At 48.2% G+C, this 6,247-nt stretch overlaps 1 protein-coding gene across 1 annotated transcript in view; it reads left to right on the top strand.

The window, feature by feature from the left end:
- Positions 1 to 6,247, top strand: part of LOC308426474 (ATP synthase membrane subunit K, mitochondrial-like) — a 316,992-nt gene that overhangs the window by 115,844 nt on the left and 194,901 nt on the right. The window lies entirely within an intron of this gene.

The raw sequence follows: 6,247 nt of genomic DNA on the forward strand, positions 1-6,247 counted from the left end.
TTAAGTTCAATGAATTCCAATGGGCAACTTGAAAAGGCCCTTTAAGGGCCTGAAAGGCACTAGAAGATACCTCCCCAGGCTGCATGGGGGTCAGTCGCCTTGACCGGTTTGCTTTAGCTTCCTTTGAGAACCAGAAAGAGGGTTGAATAAACAGATGATTTCTGCTGGTTTCTAGCAGCTGCCTGCCATGTTTTTCAGAGAACTTTTACTTCTCTGTGTAGAAAATACACTCCCAGTTCCAAACAGCCAACTGGTAAGTGAACATTCTGAGTGCAGAGGGGAGGACACACCTGCCTGTGCTTGTCTCAAGGTGAGCAAGCCTCTAGGCTCAACCTTAGTCCTCGAGTTTCAGCCCCGATCTGTTAGAAACTTGGAACTGTCCCTGGGATATCCCTTCCTCCACCTCAGGATGCACGGTGGGTCTACCCTAGAGGAGGTGGGGGTGGGTAAGAAGGACTTGGCCCTTAGGGTGGGACCCTGGGCCTGTGTGAGTTACCTTGGAGGAAGACAGGCTTGTCTCCTCTGGGCTCCAGGGGACAGCAAGGGACTGCAGTCATACCCAGGAACCATGTGGAGAGCTGGATAAGTCTCCTCCAGTAAGCAAGTGCTAGAGCAGAGACCTGAGGCCTCAGCCCCAGCTTCCAGAGGGACCGGAAGCAAACGGGAATCATCAAAGATGTGCGTGATAAGTGAGTGATTATTCAGAGCTTATCTTTAGGCTAGGATGCAAAGAGGAAGCCTCATGGAGGAGGCAGAAGATCTCTCACCACGTCTCCAATGTTACAGTGTGAAGATGTACAGGCATGTTCCAGGGCTCACCCCAGAATAATCTGGGGGGGGGGAGGGGTGGCTTGTAATGTGCCTTCCAACACAGATCTCTGGTGACGAAAGAGTTCCCACATGACCATGTGTCTTGACTAAGAAGTGAGGCTCCGGGTGCAAGCCAGCCAGGTTGAAAGTCCCGTAGGCCTTAGTTTTCCTACCTAGATTGTGAAGCAGGAAGCGGAACGGGTCTCACTCGTGTTGCGGGCTTGGAAACATCTGCCGTCATCTGCTGTTGCCAGAACGCTGTTAGTTTGGAGTCCAGCATTGGTCATTCTGTAATCCCCACACGTAACTGTGATTTTAACTTTAATCTGCTTCTAAACTGGAGAAAATAAGAGGCTCAGAGATGTCAAGCAGCCTGGCCAAACCCACTCAGTAAGTGGTGGATGTGGTTTGTCAGTGTAGCTGTGACACATGAAGGGACACCCTGGGCCACAGAACTGTTCAGTGGCCAGAGATGGAGGATGTCTGGGTGTGGCTGCTTCTGTCCACTGAAGGAAACTGTTCTTGCCTTTTTGTGCCAAACCCATCTCCTTTTTTATATATAAAAATAATAAACCCGTTATATATCTGGCTGTCCTTGGGCATGTCTGGATCGGTCCTGATGTCTCATCCTCTAGAATATACTCTGTGGAGAAATTGGAATTCCCCCTCCCTGTTGCCAGGACAGAGACTTTTTCTTGTGCACAGTAACTGTCCCAAGCCACCCTGAGCAATGTCGCCTACTCATTCCATTTCAGAAAAGAAACCTGTGTCTCAGACCAGCACTCCTTTGCATAAGGGGATGGCTGTGGCCAACCACATCTAAACCAGAGTTTGTTTATACCGAACATCTCTTTGTTTTACGTGTGGGGGAAGCTGGGTCCTCATGGCCTCCACCTGTGATGCTGCCCACCTTAGCACATTCCACAGCCCCTCAGTGAGCACAAATGCAAGCTGGCACGTTACACCGTGCAGTAGAGGAGACATCAAAGGAGCGCCAAAGTCCTGTAGCACAAACTCCCATGTGACTTTGGAGTTAGTATGAGGGATATGCATACGCCATGAGTGTGGCTAATGGGCAGGAATCCCACGCTCCTTGGCTTCTCCCAGAAGTGCCAGCCTCCCAGCATGTTCCTACATGTGGCCGTGTAAAAAAAAGGACAGCACTGCTGGGCAGAGTTCATGCCTCTCTGGAGCAGGTCCCATGTTTATTGCTGCCAGAGCCACACAGTTCTGCCAGCCTTAATAGGTGGCTTGGAAACTCCCTCCTCCTACATGAAGAGAGCAAATTGCCACTTGGCTTGATGACCTGTAATTAATGTTATCTTGGTGTTCAGCCCATAATTCATGCTGGAAGTTTGTTTTGGTTTTAAAATGGAAGTGGGGCATCCTGGGAAGTAAATTTGCTTTAATCTTGACAGGTAAAGTCAAAGTGTAAAAAAATCCCAGAATATTTTTTTGCTTAGAACGTGCTGATGGCTGGTAAACGTAAGAGTCACAAACATTTCCACAGGGTTGGGTATTTTATGACTAATGTTATAATTACTTGCTTGTTCAGACAACGGTTCCCCTGGCTACAGAGACAGTTTGTGAAAAAAAGAAAAATGAAAATTTGACCAGAAGTTTAAATAGAACCAGGTTTCTCTCTCGCCCCTGCTCTCAGCATCCCCCACCCCCTGCTTCTTTCGGTTCTGGAAAGAGAACCAGAGCTTCAAGGCTTTGAGCACCACCCCAGCCCAGAAACACTTTTTAACTAACTAGGAAAACATAGAGAGAATTAGCTGGAAAGGAGAGTTTGAACAGAGAGTAAAAGCATCAGCTAGTCAGTCAGCTGCCCCTGGGGTAGGAGGGGGTGGTGTGGGGAGGGCGTCGGAGGGGGTGCAGACTATAGCCTCATAGCATGGGTGCTGGGGTACCACACACAACCTGCTACCTGCTCAGCCTGAGATAACAGTGCCTATGTGCTGAGAGCAGTTTCTGGGGCATTTTCTGTCCATGGATGAATTCAAAGCCTGCCGGGAGGAGGTCTGCGCTGTAACACTGACCTCCTTTGCCATCTTCCTACCCCGCAGGATAAAAATATCTTTTAGAAAAAGCTTTCAGGAGAGCATTCTTAGAAACCAACCTTCTTAATGACTTCTACTTCTCCACCCTGAACCAGCTTGCTCTCGGCCATTGTAATGGGAGGCAGGTGTTGGAAAAGCCAGCGTGGGGCTCAGGACAATCAGCAAGGCAGGAAGAGAGCCAGGGTACCAAGAGCAGCAGCATGAGCCCAAGCTGGGTACCTTCTCCACCCAGGCTGGTAACCGGAAGGAGTCTTCCTCTAGCTGGGAACGGCAGGGGGATGAATTGAAGAGATCTTGTTTTGTGGCTTCACAGGGCTGTAACTTTGTATCCCAGGGTCTGTGATCAAAAGTGGGGGTGTAAAAGAACCCTAGAGAGTAAGGCTGATAGAGACGGACCCCCCACACTGGGAGAAGCAACCTGACATCTCCTGTTGCCCAAGGGATACTTAGAACAGGTTTATTTTATTTTTATCAAGTTAGAAAGCACTGGACAGATATTTCAGGAAACGAGAGCTTTCTGATGGCTGAGATAAAAATAGAGGCTGGGATGTTGTCTTTCCAGGAGCTGCTCATCACAGCTGCCAAGAAAGATGACCATGTCTTAGGGACTGAGTCCATGGCATCCTGGGAAACACACATTGCCCCTGAGAGTTTGGACCCACATGTTTCCATCCTTGCTTCAAGATGTCCAAGGGGAAAAACTGAAAAGGGAACCTAGAACACACTGGCTCTTGAAGCTATGGCTGCCTCCTCTCTTTATTCCAGGATCTGTCCTCAGGCTTGTCTGTCCTCTATCCTGAGATTTAAATGATAGTCCTGAGGTTGGTGACCAGAACAGTTACTCCAGACAAGACAAGGGAGTAGGGGGCCAAGTGTGAGTTGTTGTCAGCTTTGTGCCATCCTCATGCCTGGGGACAATTTCTACACCCACTGTTTGCTCTTTAAGGTTCTTCTGGGAAAACCAAGGTTAAGTTCAGCATAGTTTTGTCTTTATATTGATATCTCAGCATTTTCTTCTCTCTGTCTGTCTGTCTGTCTCTCTCTCTCTCTCTCTTTCACACACACACACACACACACACACCCCTGCATTAAAGACCTGGTGAGTAGATACTTATGGCACAGGAGGGAATGTGGTTATATTTGAAGTTTGCCAGGACTGGGGCTTTGGCACAGTGGTAAAGCATGTATGTGTGAAGTCATGCTTTGATCTCTAGCACCACAAAGAAAAAGGTCTTTACTAAATCTAGTTGAGGAGGTGATGAAGCAGAGCCGGTGGTGGCCGGACACTGGCACATGTCAGCAGGATGAGGTTCTGTCTGCACTGATGGGTCAGAAACCCTATTCTTTCTAGTGGAGTTTGCACCCTTGAGTTTGAGGTAGGATGAGAACCAAAGAGCCAAACAAGATAGCCCCGAAGACATGTTCATATATATGCATACATATATGCAGGTATACCCTATCTCCATGTAGCCAAATTATCCCTTTTTGCTCCATGTATTTTTGGTGACAATCAACCCTATTAAAACCTAAATTTTTAGCTCTGTGGTGGTGGTGGTGCACACCTTTAATCCCTGTACTCGGGAGGCAGAGCAGGTGATCTCTGAGTTTGAGGACAGCCTGGTCTATAGAGTGAGTTCAAGGATAGTCAGGACTACACAGAAAAAACCCTGCCGAGAGAGAGAGAGAGAGAGAGAGAGAGAGAGAGAGAGAGAGAGAGAGAGAGAGAGAGAGAGAGAGAGAGAGAGAGAACCCTAGATTTTTCTACCTTGCTGTCAAAAAGGAAGAAGAAACATTGAGCACAAAACTCTAATTACTCTCACCTTCTGCTGTTTGTATCTAATCTTTGACAATATTTATATCCACAGTATGTTCAGTTTTTTTTCAGTGTGTTTATATCTGTAAAAACCTATGTGCATGCTAAGCAAATATTTTATTACTTAGATTCATATCTAAGCCCCCCACGATCTATCTGTATAGTGAGTTACGGCTGTACAGAAAGTTACGATGTACCTCAGTGGGCACAGAGTTCTGTATTCAGTCCCCACTGCGGTGTAAAACAGGCCTGCTGGTGCTCACACACGGTTCTAAGCAATCAGAGGTAGAAGCAGAAAAAGGTCAGACAAGTCCATGGACATCCTAACCTTCATGGGAAGTTCGGAGCCAGACTGAGCTTTTTGATCCCTGTCAAAGAAGAAAAGAGTAAAATCCCGAAAACCCTAGCAGGTAAGAGCTGAGCATTGACTCTCATCCTGTGGTGGGCCTTTGAGGTTGGCATGGGAACTCTGCCATTGTGAAGAGTGCTGAGAGTCCATTTCTACAAAGCCATGGCATCTTAAAGCAGAGGCGTAGTGTAGTTCCTACGCTGTCAAGAGCTTGAAAGAAAGAGGCCTGGAAGGTCTTGGTTGCTTCTAAGTTTATAGCAGGCAGGAAGTTTAAAGTCCAAAAGGGCTCAGGTTTCTGCTCCACGTGTAGAAATATCATTCTCAGTCCAGAAGAAAGCCCAGCTCCTTCCCCATACCCCATCATGGCAGTGGGGTGAAGATTCAGCCTTCCGCAGGGACACCAGGCATACCTGGGGTCAGTGGCCCGGACACTCTTCACCCTGACCCCCTGGATGAGCACACCCGGTATGTTCATACACGGGTGTGCTCACGGCTGCAGTGATAAGTGGCTTAGCCCAGAAGTACGAATGGTGAGGATCGGTGACAGATACAGCTCCCTGGGACCTGCAGAGGCTCCATGGGAAGAAGGCTGACAGGTGGATCCGGGGCGGGATGCTGGACACAGCTGCCGGCAGCTGGAATCTCCCCGGAGCTAGCCTGGAAGGGTGAGAAAGGACCCAGATATAGGGCCTCAGGTGCCTCCCAAGGGTGGTGCTTGCCTCTCTCTTCCTCTTTACCTCAGTGCTCCTTTCAATTGATAGGAGGGATTATCTCTTCCGGCTGGCAGGCAGAAGGCATGGCCGCATTGCTCTTTGCAGGCATGGTATCCAGGACTTGCTGGCTCTGCAGGGAAGATCTCCTGGCATTCCTACAGGGGGCATTCGTCCCTCTAAATGACACAAGTGCTGGTCCTTAAGTAAAGCCTGTGCACAACTTGGTGAATTGCTGTTTTTATTTTGTTTCCCTTTCAGATTACTTGGTGGTGATTTTACACCCCCCCACCCCGCCTCCATTCATTGAAAAGTTTAGTTGATTTTATTGACTCTGAACAAATGGGCTGATTTATAGATTAGAGCATTTGTAATCCTGTCACCTAAAGTCATTTAAGCTATGCGATGAAGCTGTTGGGATGGTTTTGTGGCTGTAATCCCAGCACCCAGGAAGCTGAGAGAGAAGGCCTGCTGAAAATTCAAAGCCAACCTGGGCTTCAGA

Source organism: Micromys minutus (genome assembly GCF_963924665.1).
Source record: "Micromys minutus genome assembly, chromosome: 10".
Classification (NCBI taxonomy): Eukaryota; Metazoa; Chordata; class Mammalia; order Rodentia; family Muridae; genus Micromys; species Micromys minutus.